Source organism: Apium graveolens, chromosome 10 (genome assembly GCF_009905375.1).
Source record: "Apium graveolens cultivar Ventura chromosome 10, ASM990537v1, whole genome shotgun sequence".
NCBI lineage: Eukaryota > Viridiplantae > Streptophyta > Magnoliopsida > Apiales > Apiaceae > Apium > Apium graveolens.
In genome coordinates this window covers 94622734-94643407 of record NC_133656.1, presented here as the reverse complement: position 1 = coordinate 94643407, position 20674 = coordinate 94622734, and the positions used below count along the sequence as shown (strand labels likewise).

At 36.4% G+C, this 20674-nt stretch overlaps 1 non-coding gene across 1 annotated transcript; it reads right to left on the bottom strand.

Moving 5' to 3' along the window:
- Window positions 1-2546: 2546 nt before the first annotated feature.
- LOC141694969 (small nucleolar RNA R71) lies at window positions 2547-2653 on the bottom strand. The gene has a single exon (XR_012564246.1). It is a non-coding gene; the product is annotated as a small nucleolar RNA R71 (small nucleolar RNA).
- Between the last annotated feature and the right edge of the window lie 18021 nt (window positions 2654-20674).

The window sequence follows — 20674 nt, the reverse complement described above, 5'->3', positions numbered from 1 at the left end:
AGGACAAGAATAGAAAATTGGTGAGGGATAAGTTGGATGAAATTATTCCTTCACAAGTCAAGATTCAATCAAAATTCCGATATTTTGCTGACCAGGTGGCAAGATTTGATCTGACTACAGTGGATGCAAATGTCAAAAATCTAAAGCAATCATTTGTAGCTTTGCATGAAGTGGTTCAACAGCACATCACAAACTCAAATGACACAAGACTCAAGCTGAACCAACTTCATCAAAGTAGATATGAGCCATCTGCTCTTCTGATGAAAGGAATCAAGGAGGCTGTTCAAGCAACATTTGGCACTTCCACATCTTCCGGCTCTCAACAAGAACCCATCTCAATGTCAACCAACCTACATATCTAAGCTCTCCAAAATCAAGTTTCTACCTTACAGTCAGCAAATGAGTCTCTAACATCTCAAGTCTCCCAACTCACATCAATGGTAGCAAGTCAATGGGCTGATATCCAGACCCGGGTGGACTCTCACAAGCACCTACATATGCAAAATTCAGTGTCTTTTAGAGCCATCATAGGTGCACTCAACATTCCACTGTCTACACTTTCAGAAGCTGTGAGGCCTGAAATACCTACACCTCTCATCTTGCCTGCTAATAAGTGGATTTATATCTACTTGGAATGCTTCATTTCAGGCTTAAGTTGGTGTTTTGGACTCAAGTTGTTTGTATTTTTGATGTATTTTTGTGTTTGTGCATTGCAGGCATCAGTTAAAGGAAGAAAGAAGCTTTTCAAAGAATTATGCTGAAAAGAGATCAGAATTGGAAGACTAGGCCATTCTCAATTTGTAGAAAATCTCGTTAGCTTCGCGTGGGTAGTTGAATCGCCTAATTCTGACGAGCAGAACTCAAGATATGGCCAAAAGAAGATTTGTTAGAAAAATTCCAGAATGTCAGCGCATCCGTGCCAGAAGGCAATGCGCCCGCACCGCTGAAACACTATTTCAGCGCGGCCGCGCCCGGTTTCTGCCCCAGAATCCTGATTTTAGTCGAAATTGAAGATTTTGAGAGTCCTGGTCATCCTGGAGCCTATATATACCCATAAAAAGACATTTTTAACAAGGAGGCCTGGGAGAGCAATATGAAGACCTAGAGAGCACGAGAAGGCTACATAGAAGAATAATTTTGTTTTCTTTAATATAGTTGATACTTGGATGCTCGTTTTCGATTTATTCTTGAACCATAGCACTCTTATATTGTTTATTATCATGCTTTCATTGGAACCCATGGTGACGATGAGTTCGATTATGAACTAATCGTTATCGTGGGTTTCTAACGGATTTACTTATGGATTTCTTTAGTTAATTTGTTTTATTATCTTTGTGTGTGATGTATGACTGATATCCTAGTATTGGTTGTGCTTATTCATCTTATGTGCGTAGCTAACATATAAGATATCGTGTTAATCTCTATTGAAGCAAAAGTGAATATATAGGTTTAGAACTTGCCATGCTAGCATAGGTTCATGTATTTGTTATGCATGATTCGTAGGTAATTTTAACCATCTTACTTGCCCTATGTAATCACGATAGATAACTTGCACATTAAACCATTATGTTTTCAATTCTTATAGACATATAAGGACTAAGCATAATTAGTGTCTATTCAACTTCTATCTCTTTTGTGGATGCTTGGTAGTAGGGTATTCGTACAACGAAAGTTGGCGTTTACTAGTTTCGTGTTATCTGATTAGTGTTATCACCATTGCATGCTAAGGTTAAGAACAAAAAGGCTATTGAATAAAGTATTTAATGAAGTTAGGATCCCATGTTTGTCATATATAGTAATTCAACCTCAATTCTCTTAGTTAATGTTATTTAGTATAATCTCTTGGTTTAATCAAAACCCAATTTGTTATTTGTCTTAGCATTGAGCGATAACCATACATTGTTGCATATGTGCATAAATTGAACTTAACCTAAACCAGTCTCTATGGGAACGAATCTGATTTATATCTTATTCTACTTGCGAACGCGTATACTTGCGTGAATACTAGTGCGTGTTTTCGCCCTAACAAGTTTTTGGCGCCGCTGGTGTTGTTAATTTTTATTTTATGTGCTTGTCATCAGTGGTCGTTAAATTTCACTGACTCGGATTCTTTTACTTTCACGGTTTATTTGTTTGTGTTTCAGGTACTCATTACAATGAGAGATCCAGCAGCACGAACAAAAGCCTTGATGGATTTTTCTCAACCCAAGATCAATGACATTCAATCTAGCATTGTCAGGCCAACTATCACAGTTAATACCTTTGAGATCAAGCCTGGCATAATTGAATGGGTGCAGAATTCAATCCAGTTTGGGGGTTCTCCAACGGAAGATCCCAATATGCACATTAGGGATTTCATTGAGATCTGCGACACCTTCAAGTTCAACGGTGTTTCTGAAGATTCTGTGAAGCTGAGACTATTCTCGTTCTCTCTGAGGGATAATGCTAAGATCTGGTTACACTCTCTACCAGCTGGTTCAATTACTACTTGGGAAGATCTTGCTCAAAAGTTTCTCACTAAATTCTTCCCTATGGCAAAGACAGCAGCAATTAGGAATGCTCTTACTCAATTTACGCAACAATCAAGAAAATCTTTATATGAAGCTTGGGAGTGCTACAAGGAGATGCTTAGGAAGTGTCCTCATCATGGAATGCCTGATTGGATGATCATCAATTGCTTCTATAACGGTTTGGGAGCACGGTCAAGTCCCATGATCGATGCAGCATCAGGTGGAGCATTATGGGTAAAGAGCTATAAGGAAGCCTATGATCTAATTAAACTGATGGCTGCTAATGAATATCAGTATCCAGCCCAGAGATTTCCACAGGGCAAGGTAGCAGGAGTTCTTGAAGTGGATACAGCTACAGCTATCACTGCTCAACTAAAGGCGTTGTCTATGAAGATCAATTTTCTGGCTAACTATGGTGTTAATCAGATAACCAGAGTTTGTGAGTTGTGTGCAAGTTCGCATGCGACGGAGTAATGCGCTATATCTAGTGAATCAGCTCAGTTTGTGAGAAACTTTCAGAGACCGCAACAACCAGTTCCAGACACTTATCATCCTGACAACCAGAATCATGCTAACTTCAGCTGGAGCAACAATCAGAATATGGTACAACAGCCTTATCAGCAGTTTGGATCCAATAAATTCAATCCTCCTGGTTTTCAACAACAATTTGCACCAAATCAACAACTCCAACTTCAACAACAAACCAGGCTCTTATATGCCAAAGCCACGCTGTTTCTATCAAGACTCTGGAGAACCAGATAGGACAAATTGCTAACGTCTTATTGAATCGACTACCAGGAACGCTTTCTAGTGATGCAGAAGTTCCATGCAAGTGGGAAGTACAAGAGCAGGTTAAGGCAATTACATTAAGGTCTGGGAAGGTTGCAAGCCCTGAAAAATCTCAAGTTCCAGAATCTGAAGTTTTGGCTGAAGAAGATGTGGAGAAGGAAGTAGAAGTGGAACCCGGGAAGAGTACTATTGAGCACACTCCTCCTGAGGGTAATACAGGGGAGAAACAGATCTATCATCCACCTCCTTTTCCTAAGAGGCTGCAGAAGAAAAAGCTGGATAAGCAGTTTGCGAAGTTTCTGGAGGTGTTCAAGAAACTTCATATCAACATACCTTTCGCTGAAACTCTTGAACAGATGCCTATATGAAAGGTATTATCTCTCGAAAAGTGAAGCTCGATGACTTAGAGACCGTTTTTATAACGACTCGTATACTTTTATATTATTTAAAAGTGTAATTAATAAATAAATATTTAAATAAAATATGTGTATTGGTTCCAATCGCTATGTGTTGTTTTATTATGATTCATGTGTGAATAAAGGTGTACCGGGTTGTTTGTGTAATTAACTATTGAGTTGTATCGAATCGTTTTCACTTTTTAAAGTGAATTTAGTGCAAATTTATTTGCATAAATATTTGAAATGTCTCTAAAATTATTTTTATGATTTCATAATTAAAATAATTATATTTGCGATTTTATAAAATTTAGAAATCAATATTTCATTAATTATTTAGCCCTGTGTGATTTTCTGATTGTATTTATTTGTAAAAATCAATATTTAATTTTAGAATTCTTTAAAAATTATAAAATTCATATTTATTTAAGTTTGGAATATTCCGAGAATTTTAAAATTATTTCGGGAATTTTCGGAGTTAGTTTCACCAGCGCGTTGATTCGTTTAATTGATAAAAGCGGGTATAAAGTGCGTTTTAGGAATTATTTTAAAATTTCTAAAATTACGTTCTTATAAATTTAGGGATATTTCTAACATTTTAAGACTGTTTCCGTGATTTTCTGAATTTATTTTAAATGCAGCTCGGTTCGTTAACTGTAAATGCGGCTATAAGTTGCGTTTCAAAATTTATTTAAGAATTATGAAATTTACATTTTTATTAACTTCGGGATATTTTATCATTTTGAAATTAATTTGAAATTGTTTTGGTTACTATTAAATCACACTTTATTTCGTTATATCAAATAAATTGTTACGAAAATGGGGGATACCCAGAAAAGCACTGCACGTGTCAGGTTTTTAGCACTTCAACTGATACGTGGCTATTGTTAATTGTTGCTGGGTACAAAATAAAAGCACAACATAAACACAGATAAACATGAGCCTCGGCGAGCCTACGGTGGACTGTGATGATCATATTCTGAGTCCTAAATTAGTAAATAAAAATAAAATGCGAATTAAATGTAAAGTGCGAATGATAATTAATAATAGTATTAAATTGGTGCTTGGGAATTTACGGATATTGGTTGTGGTGACTGGGTTGTGATCTGTTGTTATTGACGTCGATGATGTTTCGACGGGAAGTCCGATAAACAAAAGGAACGCTGCCCGATTTCCGGGAAACTGAATTACAGAAATATGGGAGCGTATCCGAAAATTATCGGGACGTCGAGCTAGTATAAGTAAATACATATACGTATGTTTTATACAGAACCTGATTGTATGTTGTGTTGTATGTTTTGTCCAAAACAGAGTAACCCTAATTTCGTAAAATGACGAGTATACGTATTTTCTAAAAAATGAACACTGGATCGATCTCGAGAATGTGAACCCTAACTGTTGTCTGTGATATTCTAATATGAATAATTATGAGTCGGGTTTGAATATCGTTGGGTAAGAATTATGTTAGGTCACACACACTGTAGAGGGGGTGAATACAGTGTAAAATATAATCAAATCGAACTTTTAATATTTCAAGTAACAGAAAACAAACTTTATTGAAACAATAAACTCTGTTATAGTATGGAACTGTTACCTCTCAGTGATGAACAAATATCACGAGAGCTGCTAGGGTTACAATGGATAATCTCTTCGAATATGATAACACTTCTAGTGTAAACCCTATGTCTGTGTTTATATACTACACAGTTACAAGATAATCGCTAATTGATATGGAATATAATTATGCTTCCTAAAATATATCAATCAGATATCTTTTCTTCCAAGTATTCCATTCTTCACGGAACTCCTTCTTCATGCATATCTCTTATTATGTTTATCTCGATCTTCTTTCCTTTAATCAGCTACTATCCTTATCTGAACATACTCCAGCACTTAAGTTCTGATATCCATCTTCTGATGATTATCTCCTAATAATATAAGTACTGATATCCTTAAGTCCTGACTTCCAGTAAGTACTGATTTATCCTGTTTAAGTAAGATATGAAAACTAAACATAAATCATATTAGCCATGACATTATCAAATATATCTAACAATCTCCCCCAACTTGTAAATTAGCATAATATAAAAGTTTAACAGATATTTGATGATGTCAAAAACATTAAGTACAAGTGCATGAGAATTAGACTAGATAACTACAACTTATAGTCCTTAAAGCTTTACCAATTTTTAACTTCTGATAAAAACTTCAGTCTGTACAAATATCAGAATTTAAGCAGTTGTAGATCTTGACTTTGCTTCACTTTCTGATCTCTCTGATGTTAGGAGTTGTTCTGAGATAGTTCTTCAACAAACATCTCTCAGCATATCTAAGTTCATCAATCATTCTCTTTTTAGAATCTTTAAGCTCTGCATTATCTTCACCAATTTGAAAGATTGCAGCCCTGAGATCATTAATCTTTGCTTTTCTTATATCCTGATCCAGTCTGATCAAATAAGCTTTATCAGACTCAAGATTGAATTCCACAGCCCTGTAACCCAGAAAGGTAGTTATAATTTTAGCAGTGTTGGGCTTCATTTCAACTATATCACCCTTGTGATCTCTGTACTTTGGAACATATGTGCTGTCAGACTTAACAGAATAAAGTTTTTTCTATCTCTAAATCTGATCCTTCAAATAGTTTGCAGCACTTCCTGTCAATCTGTCATCCACTTGAAGTAAGAATAGTACATGCTCCAGTTCTTCAAAATACTTCAATGGAATGGCATTTTGCCTTATATGATAAACCCTACCATCTGTCATAAAGTACAACAAGATGTGTTCTTTCAAGTAGGTATGGTAAACCATTTGTACAGATTCCAGTTGATTCAATCTCTCAGGAGTTGCTCCAATACCTGGTTCACTTAAGGAAGTTGGATCATTGATAGTGTTCTGTATTCTTCTTTCATCAGCACTTCCCAATCCAGTTTTATCTCTTGCTTCCTTTCCAGTAACTACTCTTGCTTCAAAACCACTTGCAGCAGTCTTCAAAGGTTGAGTCTGTTTTGCTTTAGTGAATCCTGGTAGGAGTTTCTTTGGTCTATCTTCTGATATCAAGTTAACTTGAGCTATGTCAGAGGTTACTTGCTTCTTTGGAATATCAGAACTTACTGTCTCTTGACTCTGAACAACTTGAGCCATGTCAGAGGTTGTTTTAAGAATTTTTCTTGAAGTCAGAGCAAGATCATCCTTTTCATCAGTGATTTCTTCATTCTCAGGAGGCACATAAACCTTGATAGGTTCACCAACCTTTTTTTTACCCTTGGATCTTGGATCTATCTGCGGTTGTGATTTAGCCAATGTTGCTTCAGTATATGTCCTTTCTTTTATCACAATGCCTTTGAGTTTTGGAAGTGTCTTTTTACCAGAAGCTTCAGATTTAGATATGACTTTTTCTGATTTAAGTCTGACTTCTTCTTCCATTAAACTCTCCAAGTCCATTCCTAGATTTTCATGAAGAAATAACTGTCTTGACATTTCTTCATCAAGATCTAAAAGTTCATCAGAACTTATCCTTTTACCAGCATCAGAACTTGTCCTGTGACTTGTAATTTCAGCTTTTCTTGATGAGAAACCTCTACCTTGACTATGACCTCTACCCATTCCTGGGTTTCCTTGATCATCCTTTTCATCATCCTTCCCTTTCAGTGTCTTGTCAGTCTTGCATTTGGACTTAATTACTTTCTCCCCCTTTTTGGCATCAGCAGGTAGTAGAAGAGAGACAAGCAATTCCACTCAGGCTTGGATTTCATTAAGTTGAGATTGCTTAGCATCTTGATTTTTCAGAATATCATCAATCTGAGCTTGTTGTGTTTCTTGAGTTTTCTCAATATAAGCAATCCTGTCAAAGGTAGGTTGGAAGAACTTTTTCTTATCAATCTTGTGAACTTGTTCTTGCTTCATTAGTTCTTCCCTTAAGAGATGTAACTCTGCATGAGTATTTGAATGAAGACCTTGTAAATGTTTAGTACTCAATGCAGTGACTCTAAGCTGTGTTTTGAAATCATCAGTATTTAAAATCTCATCAGCTTTTGTCAATTGCTCAGCCAGATTCTGTGCAGAAGGAGCATAGGTGACTGAGTTCCATTCCTTAGTCCACTATTGTCCTGTCGGAGTTTCACTCCAAGGTACTGGTGCTTCTCTTGTAACAAACTTCTTAACAAGTTCAGATTTAAGAACTATTTGTTGAGGAGCATGTTCTGAAGGACCTGCTTCATCAGTATCTGCTTGTAGAGCAGCATCACCAGTATCTCCAGCATTTGCAGTATCAGAACTTACAGAATCAGTATCTTCTGATAAAACAACAGTGTGAGTAGCAATGGAGGCTTCAGCATCCTCTAATTGCTGATCTGGTTCTAAGTTCTGATCAACAACCATATCCTGATGCTCACCGAAATTCTGATCATCAGCATCTAGATGCAGAGAAGGTGTAGTAGACAACTCTGGAATTTGAACAGCATCAGTAACAGGTGTTGTTGAAGGATTAGTTGCTGTTGGAGCTTCTAAGAGAATTACTTCAGGCACAACCAAGGTCTGAATATCAATATCAGCACTTGTGCCTGGATCAACAGGAGATACAGATTTTTGAACAGGAGATATAGATGGTGTGGTGGCATTTTCAGTAACAGCTTCCTGAGTTGGAGTTGATGGAGAAGTAGAGACTGGAGCAGATTCCTTTTCTTGTGAGATCAGATATTCCTGATCCCCTTCCTTAGCTGCTGCTTCTTCATCATCTGAAACTGGCCTTTTTGCCCTCTATTTCTTGTATCTCTTTGTAGATATGGATTCCTTGGGAGTTTCAGGAACAGTCATTCTTCTAAGCCTCTTGAGAAGCCTAGATCCCCCAATTCCAGAATCCTTCTGAGAAGTCACTTTCTCAGCTTCTTTAACAACAGGTTCTTAAAAAGGAACATGTTCCTCAGTATCAGATTCATCTCTCAAAGCAATCCTCCTTCTCTTTTGAGGTGTTTGAGGAGCAGTCTTTGTCCTCTTAGGCTTAGAAGATGAAGGGTTCACAGGAGGTTTTGAGGATGAGGGTTGAACTGTCTGTGAAGTTGAGAGATATGATCTAAGATATTGCCTTAGTGTAGGTTGAGTAGTATGGGTGGTTGGTGCTGATGGTTGTTGTGGTGTTTGGGAGGTTGTTGTTGATTGGATATCAGGATAAATAGATTTATAAGTATCAGGATCAGCATTTACTAAGATCTGTTTTACAGACTGAGGAATCAGTAAAGGTCTAACCACTGGTTTCTTAGTGTCAGCATTTACCAGGTCATTAAAGTATCGTTTTGCAACTTTAAAAGGTGGAGTTGAGGTACTAATTAGTTGAGGTTCATCAGTACAAAAAGTATATATAAGTTGACAGAATCTAGCAAAGTAGACAACATTCCTATCCTCTGTCATCCTATCCCCAATAAAACCAATTATAGCCGTTGCAAAATCAAAATGAGTTTGGTTTATAATGGCATACCCGATGTGCTGACTCATTATGGGGATGGCATCAAAATTCGAACATTTGTTCCCAAAAGCTTTAGTGATGCAGTCGAAGAAGAAGCTCCATTCCCTCCTGATATGAGCCCGTTTCAACTGCCCAAGCTTTGCCAAACTCTGTTCATATCCCAAACTGGCCATTAACTCCTGAAGAGCTGATTCCTCTGGAATTGAAAAAGTATATCCTTCTGGGAGATGTAGAGCCTTAAGTATTGTACCAGGAGTGACTGCATATGAAGAATCACCCACTTCGAAAACAATACTAGGAGTACCATTTGGACCACCATTATCAAAGTTTCCAGTCCTCCAAAGTGTCAGAACTTGTTGACTTGAGAAGACGGAAGGTTGGGTCAACGCATACCCGATTTCACTATGTGCAAGAAGATCTTGCACAAAATGCAATTCAGATGGAGCTTCAGCATTATCAAGAATAGAAGCATAATTGTTTGGAAAAAATTTAGCTCAATCAATGATTAAATCCTTTGGTGCCATGAAATTAATCGAGATGTGTAAGTGCCTGTTAGGTGTTTGATAGAATGTCTATATGAAAAACCAACGTTAGAAGAAGTAAGAGAGTAAAAGAAAATAGAGAGAAAAAGTGTGAAAGGAAATAAAAGATTAAAAAAAATCCTATCTCTATCTTACTTATACCTTAAAAAAATGTAACCGTTGGACACCTGTCAGACATGCAGTAATAACGAATAGTTACTGGGCTCGAGAAAACAGTAATCATTACTTACCCACTTGCAGTTTTTCAAGGAAAAACCGTTCCACTTACCAAGTTATTCCATTAATCAAGGTGAAATAGTTTTAATTCAAAATTGAAACCGTTCCCACTTATTTAATTATTTATCACTGCAACATCAATATTCTGAAAAAAAAAATCAAGTGAAAAGGACCATAATAAATCAGATGAGCAAGTACTGATAAAATAAAATCAGAACTTAAGTGAAAACAGAATTTATATGGTCATCAGAATATGAATATATATCAGGATTTATCATTGCATTACAAAATATCTTAGAGACAAGATCTTGAAACAAAAACAAATTTCATTAATATATCAAGAGAATACATTCATGAAATTTAAATTATATCAGAACTTGTACAAGATTTCCCTAAGCTGCTAAACCTAACGTCAACAGCCTTTGTCCTAGCTCAAGAAGCAGGGTAAGGCTGATGATGAAGAAAAACAGGAAGAAGAAAATAAATCATTTCTTCTTCCTACTCTCGACAAACAGAATAGCGAGTCGAATGATTCGCTCTTGCTGGTGGAGAGTGAAAGGCATATGTCATAGCCTACTCGTTTATTCGAGTATTTAACTCAACTCAAATAAGAATGTAATAAGTAAATAGTGGATCAATCATCAGAGAGATCTCACAAAGTAACATCTGTCAAAGAATAAAGAAACATTGTTCATCTGCAGACTTGAAGATTCACTGGAAGAAGTTCAAGAATTTGATCATGCCTCAGTGATATAAATCAAGATCGTGGATTTAATCAAGTGACAGAGATCTCGTCAAGGTATCATTTATTACAAGGATTCAATCAGAACAACAAAGTCAAGACATGAAGAAACGTCACGAAAGTTAGTCACTCATGAACCAGACAGTACATCGAGTGTCAGCATTGAAGTGACGGAATTGATTCATAAGTCTCAGAGACTTTCAGAAGATTGTTAGAAGAATGGATGCTGCTCAGGGATAGTATTAATTCTCTATTAATTAATTAAGTCATATATTTTAATTAAGAGAATAAATTATATCTGCAAGGATTAATTTATTGATTAATTGAATTAAATTGATTAATTAATTTAGAATTAATATTGAGGATTTTCAGAATGTTAATTGATTAAAATCTGTGTTAATTCTAAAAAGACAACTGATTGTACTAGTATGACAATCGGTATGACAATTGATAGTCATACCGAATGTCATGCTAATTCAGTTGATTGTATTGATAGAATTTTTAATTAGATTAAAATCAATTATTTATTCAGAAAAACAATTTCAATTGTACTACTATGACAATTAATAGTCATACCGAAAGTCTTGCTAGTTCATTTTAAATTGTCTTGCTAGCTCTAAAAGATTGTCACACCAGTTCAACAACTTCGGCTGTGATTGATTAAAAAGAAGCAGAAGACAATATCATCAATATATACAGAGAGCAACCAATACAGAACAAGAGAGAACACAGCAGAAAACAAAAGAAAAATATTTCATCTTTCATCTGCTTATTCAAGATCAATATTCTAGTTTGTTAATGTTAAATCCAAACTACTAGAATTACTTATCTTGTTCTTGTATATTTATCTAGCGGATTAAAATCCCTAGAACTTAATCTTAAATCGCTTTTAGCATTTGATCTTTTAATTACAAAAATAGAAAAAGTTCATGTCGAATTTATTCTAAATTTGTAATAATTGATTTGAGATTAATCCCTTGTAACCGATACCGTAGTTGTAACACCTTTCAAGTTTAATAAAAGTTTTATTTAACTTGAATTTTGTTTCACAATTTTATTCCGCATTTTATTCGACGAAACGGTATTGTTTGCATTCAACCCCCCTTCTACAAACAAATTGGGACCTAACAATTGGTATCAGAGCCTTCTGATTAACGTACAAATCTAGATCCTAGACTTTTGTGTTTCTTTCACTTCTTGAATTTTTTATTCACTCAAAAAAATTTATAATGACTACACAAAAAGTTGGAACCGTTAAAATTCCACTTTTCGATAAAGAAAATTATGTTATGTGGAAGAAGAAGATGCTACTGTTTTTGCAGGTTGCTAATCCCAAATATTTGCAAGTGTTGAAGAAGGGTCCAAAAATACCTATGGTTATTGAACCAGAGGTAATAGAAAATGATGTGGTGATCACCAAAGCGAGAACTTATGTGAAGGATCCTGAGGACTTCTCTCCTGCTGAAATAGAAGAAGCTTCCCTGGATGCTAGCCTTCAATTAATCTTAGTAGATTCCCTTAATCCCCTAATGAATAGACATGTGATGAATTGTAAAGATTCCAAACATATCTGGGAAACTATTGAGATTATTAATGAAGGCACAGAGGAAGTTAGGGAGAACAAACTAGAAATCCTAACCTCTGAGTATGAATACTTTAAATCCAATCCAGGAGAAGGAATCACTGAAGTGTTTGAGAGGTACAATGCATTGATCAACAACCTGAACATTAATGGTAAATACTATTCCATCAGGGAGGTCAGCAAAAAGTTCCTTTTGACACTGCCAACTCATCTCGAACATAGAATCACTGCCATAAGAGAAGCAAGAGATCTGAGTGAGATTTCTTTGGAAAGGCTCTATGGTGTGTTAAAGACTTATGAGTTGGAGCAGATTCAGCAGAAGGAAGTTTACGGGAAAGGAAGAGTGGTCAGCACGTCTACTGCTCTAGTAGCTGATGAACAGCAACAACAACCACTATATCAACAACAATCTCAACAGTCAGATAGAATGGTACAGTCTTCCAAGGTTGAAGATAAGGTGATAGTAGCAGAATTTGATTCTCCTACTATAAATCAATCAGGAGATGATTATTATTCCTTGGAAGAACTGGAGCAATTGGAGGATGAGTCAATGGCCCTGATTGTCAAGAGATTCTCAAATGTCAGATTCAAAAGGAATCCCAAGTTCAAGTACAAGTCCAACTACAACAGATTCCAGAAAGGTGGATCTTCATCCTCTAACACCAGCAGTGGTGGGTATAAAACAGGGATGGTTGATCGAAGCACCATTCGATGCTTCAACTGTAATGAGTTGGGACACTTTGCCACAGAATGCAGGAAGCCAAAACAAGCAAGGAAGAACTCTTACGATTCTAATCAGAAGAGTAAATCTGAAAGGGCGTACCTGGCAAAGGGAAGAAGCTGGGATGATACTGACAGTGAAGATGAAGAAGTTGGGAATCTTGCTCTCATGGCTAGTGATGCTAGCACCTCATCGTCAAGAAAAGAGGTAAAACTTTCTGATGCTGAAATGGTTTATCATCTAAGAGGTAACTTAGATTGTGCTCGTCGTGATAATGAATTGTTAAATCAACAAATCAAAGACCTTGAGAAAGAGGTCAATGAATTAAGACTTGTGCACATTAATCAAGATAAACTTAAAGATCAAGTATCTTTTCTAGAGAATAGAGTTGACTGTTATAGACAACTCGAAACTATTCTCAAAGACAAGATCACCGGTCTTGAGGCTAAGGTTAAAGCTTACTTTAATTCTTGTTCGAAGTCCAAAGAGTTTTACAATAAGCAAGCTGTTAATCAAACACATGGAATAGGTTATGATTACAATGCTACTATTGGAAAATTAGGCATAAACTCCCCTCCTCATGTATGTGCTAAAGGCAGGGAAGTACCACATATGCTTAAGGGTGTTGATGAACCCCTCTATAAGGAATCAATTGCTGAACCATTTGATGAGACCTCTTTTATTATTCAAGAAGAAATCCGTGCTGAAGATAATGCTAATGGGAAAGCTGTCTCCAAGACAAGTGTGTCAAAAGTTCCAGTCAAGGTTGTGAAAGCAACTGAGACTAACTCAGACACACATGAGTTGGATAACACAAATGCCATGTCTACCATGCATAAGTTGCCTATTGTTAATCCTTCTCATAAAGTATGTGGTGTTCCTGATTGTATGTCTTGTGCTTTTAATCTGTTGTTTGCTTATTTTAATGGTAAGCATGTTTCTAATGATAAGACTACTCCTCGTCAGCATGTGAATAATAGAAAGCATGATAGGTCTAAGACTGCTAGTCCTCCTAAAGCTAGAAAGGAGACATTTGTGCCTAAGTCTAAACATAAATTTGATAAGGCTGTTTTAAAGGTCAAATGTTCAGTCATTGAGAATGTTGAGAATAGTGAAATTAAGAATGTTGTTTTGCCTGATAAAGGCCAATTTTACAAGTATGCCGGACCCAGCCAAGCTTGGGTTCCGAAGAAGTTCTAATCCATTTGTATTGCAGGGCATTAAACAGGTACAACCGGTAGTGTGGATTCTTGACAGCGGATCGTCAAGACATATGACCGGAGATAGAGCCCTGCTATCAAATGTGGTTGAGAAAGCTGGCCCAGTGGTTACCTTTGGAGATAACAGCAAAGGTTTAACGGAGGGATATGGCTGTTTGCAAGCTGGAAATGTTATCATTGAAAATGTATATCTTGTGCAAGGACTTGAACACAATTTGCTTAGCATTAGTCAGTTCTGTGACAATGGCTACAATGTTTTATTCGACAAGCTAAAGTGTCAGATTCTGCACAAGAAAAGTGAAAAACCCTCCTTAATGGGAATCCGGAAAGGAAATCTGTTCGTAGCTGACATGAACTCTGGAAGCAATCTTGAAGTCAATTGTTTCTATGCAAAGGCATCGTCAGATGAGAGTTGGCTATGGCACAAGAGACTTTCCCATCTCAATTTCAAAACAATGAATTCTCTTGTCAAAAGAGAATTGGTAAGAGGTCTGCCTCAGCTGGAATTCTCTCCAGAAGGACTATGTGAGGCTTGCCAGAAAGGAAAGTCAAAGAAAGCAAGTCACAAAGGCACTGACACATCTTCCATAACTGGTGTTCTGCAATTATTGCACATGGATTTATTCGGTCCAGTTAATATCCTTTCTATGTCAAAGAAGTGTTACTGTCTTGTGATAGTTGATGACTATTCCAAGTATACGTGGGTTTTATTTCTTCACTCTAAGGATGAAACACCACAAGTTGTGATTGATCATATCAAGATGATTGAGTTAGATTCTAACGTCCCTGTTAGAGCAATAAGGTCAGATAATGGAACAGAATTCAAGAATGCACTTCTCAATGGATTCTGTACAGACAAAGGGATTACCAGACAATTTTCAGCTCCTAGAACCCCTCAGCAAAATGGAGTGGTAGAAAGGAAGAATCGTACATTGATTGAAGCTGCAAGAATGATGTTAAATGAATCAGGTCTTCCAATGTACTTTTGGGCTGAAGCTGTCAATACTGCATGTTATACTCAGAATCGAACTCTAATCAACAAAGATTTCATGAAAACTCCTTATGAGATTTTGAATGAACAGAAACCTTCTATCAAATACTTTCATGTATTTGGTGCCAGATGCTTCGTGCTCAAGGATGGAGATGATCGTCGTGGTAAGTTCGAGGCAAAGGCATATGAGGGTATTTTTGTTGGATATGGAAGAAGATCATATAGAGTGTATATCATTGATCAACACAAAGTAACTGAAAGTGTCAATGTTACATTTGATGACACTAAACTCCCTAGTATCCAAACTGAAGATCCTTCTGAGAAACTGAAGTTTGATGATACGTCAGATTCAGAGTCAGAACATGGTCAAGAACCTGAGGTTGTTGCTGGTGAAGAACCTGTTAATCCTGATGATACTCAAGGTAATAGTGATGGAAACTCTGGCAACAATGGAGATACCACTGCTACTGACGGAGAATCTTCAAGTCAACATGGCAACAACTCAGGGGGAGATGCTGAAGGATCATCTAGTAGGACACAACATCACAATGAATTTCAAGGCGAATCATCAAGATCAAATCTTCCAAGACAGACTGTCTAGAATAAAGCTCACCCTTTTGAGTTGATTATTGGTGATCCAGATGTTGGAGTCAGAACTAGACGTGCTACTCAAAATGAGTGTCTGTTCTCAGGATTTCTTTCTGAGATGGAACCTAAGAAAATTGAAGAAGCACTGACTGATCCAGATTGGGTGATTGCTATGCAAGATGAACTCAATCAGTTTGAAAGTCAACAAGTCTGGAAACTGGTACCTAGGCCTGTACACAAGAAAGCTGTTGGTACAAGGTGGGTATTCAGGAATAAACTAGATGAAGATGGTGTGGTTACAAGAAACAAGGCAAGACTGGTAGCTAAAGGGTATTCTCAAGCTGAAGGTATTGATTATGATGAAACCTATGCTCCAGTTGCTAGACTTGAGGCCATCAGGATATTTCTGGCATTCACAGCATTTTCAAACTTTAAAGTTTATCAAATGGATGTCAAGAGCGCCTTTCTGAATGGAAAGCTGGATGAAGAGGTATATGTAGAGCAACCTCCTGGTTTTGAAGATCCAGATCATATGGATTTTGTCTTCTTTCTTTTCAAGGCTATCTATGGGCTAAAACAGTCTCCAAGAAAATGGTATGACACTCTCTCTGAATTTCTTATTAAAAATAGCTTTATTAGAGGTGTCATAGACAAAACTCTCTTTTCTAAAAAACATAAGAATGATACTATATTAGTCCAAGTCTATGTGGATGATATAATATTTGGGTCTACTAATGATAATCTCTGTAAGAGATTTGCTAAGTTAATGCACAGCAAGTTTGAAATGAGCATGATGGGAGAGCTGAAGTTCTTTCTTGGATTACAAGTAAATCAAAGGTTAGATGGAACATTTATTTGTCAATCCAAGTATCTCAAGGAACTTCTCAAAAAGTACAATCTAGAGGATTCTGCATCAGCAAGGACTCCATCAACTACAGCTGTCAAGCTTGGACCATGTGAAAACTCCATTAAGGTAGATGTCACAAGCTACAGAGGTATGATTGGCTCGTTACTCTATCTTACTGCAAGTAGACCAGATATTATGTATGCTACATGTTTATGTGCAAGGTTCCAAGCGGATCCTAGAGATATTCATCTCGTTGCTGTTAAACGAATCTTAAGATATCTTAAGGGAACACCAAATCTAGGTATTTGGTACCCTAAAGAATCTGGTTTTAACCTTGTCGGATATACAGATTCAGATTATGCAGGAAGTGTTGTTGATAGGAAAAGCACCTCAGGAAGTTGTCAATTCCTAGGAAGCAGGCTAGTCTCATGGTACAGCAAGAAACAGCAAACAGTTTCCAACTCAACGGCCGAGGCTGAATATATTGCTGCTGGAAGCTGCTGTGCTCAGATCTTGTGGATTAGGAACCAACTACGAGACTATGGCTCTGTATTGAACAAGATTCCTATTTTATGTGACAACACAAGTGCAATAGCCATCACCAACAACCCTGTGCAGCACTCGAGGACAAAGCACATTGACATCAGGTATCATTTTATTAGAGAGCACGTCATGAATGGTACTGTTGAACTATTTTTTGTTCCAACAGAAGAACAAATAGCAGATATTTTCACTAAACCACTTGACGAATCCACATTTACCGGATTAGTTGGTAAATTGGGCATGTTGAATAGTTTTAGTGATTAATTTAGTTAATATCTGGGATCTGTTCTTGAATAAATTTACAAATGAATTTTTCATAAATGAAAAATTCACTTGCAAATTTATTTTATCATTTTATCATATTTCTTGCTTATTTCTATGTAATAAATATTATCTTATCTATTTTTATTTTCCCTACCTGTTAATTTAAAATATCTCAGAATATTTTATTTCCTCTAAAAATATTTTTCTATGAATTTTATTTGCTAAAATTCAATAGAAATCTATTTTTGGAATAAAAATGATAAATTCTGATATATTATAAAAAAAAATTATTATTATTATAAGTTTTTATTTCAGTTTTACTATTTTGTAATATAGTTTCAGTACATAAATAGAAGTCTGTACATATTTGAGTGTTTTTATACTGCAATGACAATTGGCAAGACAATTGAATTGTCTTGCTGAAAATCATTTCAGTACTTATATATATATATATACCAATTTTCATATTTATTCTGCATGAAAACCTTTTATTTCCAGAATGACAATCGGCAAGACAATTGAAATTGTCTTGCTGAAAGTCATTTGCGAATATAATTGTCATTTCAGTGTTTTTCAGTTTAGTTTTATACTGGCAAGACAATCGGTATGACTATTGATTGTCTTACCAGTTATAAACATTATATATCTATTTTATTTTATTTTATTTTGCCTGGTATGACAATCGGTATGACTATCAGATTGTCATACCAGTTATAATTTTAATATTTATTCAGTTATTTGTTTTCCTTCTCTTTGCCTGGTATGACAATCGGTATGACAATCCCGGATTGTCATACCAGCTGTTATATAAAGGTTTTTGCTGTGTTGTTTTAAACCATTTCATCAGTTCACTTCATTTCAAAAAATTTCTAACAGTTTTTTCTCCACATTTTCTCTCTTCTCTCTCTTCGAACCAAACCAATAACCTGTTATTTCCTTGCTCGAGTTTTTACTCAGCACACAAAATCATCACTTTGTGATATATACATACAAGTATATACATAAAGAGGTGCTGTTGAATTTTTCTTTTCAAATAAAAATCAGTTTGCCCCTTCAAATTCCATTTGTGTTATTGAATTTGAACCTTTTATTTTAATTTTAATTTCTGATTTGTGTCTTTTGGTTTGTCAAAACTGTGTTTGTGAGTTAAGAAATTTAACAAGATACATTTCTGTCTAAATTTTTCGATTATAATTAATTTAATTCGAATTATTAAATTAATTTAATTAATTCGAATTTTCTTAATATTATTCTTAAAATTCTGAAAAGCTTGTGTCTTATTATTATTTTATAAAATGGCTCTCAATTTCCAAATTGTCGCGCATAATCAGGTTGGTTATTTTAATCCGGAAAAATGTGATGTTGAAAAATTTAAGCCATGGATTAGATTTTTAAATGACCATTCGATTGTTAGCTCTGCTATTAAATCAAATGTGATTTTAAACGTCGATCTACTTAGACTGATTTGCACAACTTCTACTGTGGCCGATGATTCAAAATCTTTTTCATTCACCATCGCAAACACACAGTATGTAGTTGATGAAACAGTCGTCAATCGTGCGTTAAATTTTCCACTAGACAATTTCTGTAATTTACCCTCTGAAAATGATATCACAAATTTTTTCAATGCTATTCACTATCAGGGGGTGATCAATTTAACCAAACTTTCTAAATCAAATTTGGTGTCTGAATGGGATATATTCTTCGATACACTTTCCAAAGTGTTTGCCAACTGCACAAAATCTAATTTTCATAACATTACTTCCACCCTGCAGTATATTGGTCTTGCGGTTGTTTTCAATCAAAGGATCAATTTTGGCAAACTACTTTTTCCCATTCTCTTGAGACGTCTAACTTCTGCTTTACGTGATCATTCTACAAATCGTAGGGTATCATGTTACTATGCTCGTTTTCTTATGCTTATAGCAGATCATCTACTCACCCCTGAACACAAAGCACTTTTTGCTAACTCTACTGTAACCGAACCCCCACCAGTTAGCAAAAAGATTTACACTCGCCAAGACACAACCTTCAAATTTATGCAAGTTCCAGTACTTGTATCTGCTTTCATGGCCAATTATATTCCCTTACCTATTTTTAATCTTCCCGGCCATGAACAGCAACCTCAACCTCCAGTGGTTCAAGCCACCCAGGCTCTTCCATTACAGGTAGTAACTCCTAACTCTCACTCTCTTCCTACTTCTGTTGTAAGACCCTCAGTGGTTGATAGGGCTGACCATGAAGTTGTAGAACCACAGCTTCAATCCCAGGTCATAGAGCCAAACACAGAGTCTCATTCTATCTCAACCTCTCCCCCACTGTCTAAAATGTTACCCAGGAGATTACTAGGAAGTAGTAAATTGTCAAATATGAGTGAACCCTCAGCTCTGCCTCCTCCTAAGAAAAGAAAAACCTATTCTGAGGCATCTGAAAGCCCATCCTTGTCCTCCCAACAGGACATGGACTTTGAAATGGCCAATGAACAGTTACTAGAGGCATTCTCTCAACAGGATGCATCTATTGAAATTCGCCATAGGGCCATGGCATCTTGTACTGAGTCAAGCACAATTCCATTACTCACAATGGAACCATACACTTCCCCAGATCATACTCAGGATACACAGCGAGGAGTGCACGTAGAGTCGGTTACAGTGCCTGCCATAGTTATGGCAGAAGAGCAGTCACATGCTTCAGAGGGAAAATCTGACTCTCCGCCATCTTTAATAGAGTCATTTTCTCCCCTCCCAGATCCAACAACTCTGGCTCCCTTATGGGATTCTCCACTCGCAGATTTATCTGGAGAAAGTGGAGGGCAACTCGGTCAATCTATCCCTGAAGCAATTCAGACATCTATTCCAAAAGATTTGATAGTATTGACTGAGGATCGGGACTCGCGAATTCCCATTGCACCACCAATGACCTCTCTTGAAGAGGCTAGGGTGATTTTTAATGCAGGTACACAAGAACAGCAATTGGAAGACTCCTCACGAGCAATCATATTGAGAGAAACACATGCACGTGAGATGAGTGAACCAAATACGAGTGAACTTCAGGTGAGAGCACACACAGACACTGATACTGTCAACCTGTTAGCTCAGATTGCTGCCCTGAAAGAAGAACTTGCTAAAAGTCAAGCTGAAGCTCAAGCATTTAAAGCACAAGTGGTTGAACAGTCTTCTTCTTCCACCTCTGTCAACAATCAGCTTGCAATCATAAGGAATGACATCTCAGATTTAAAGACTACTGTAATACCAAAGCTCAATTCT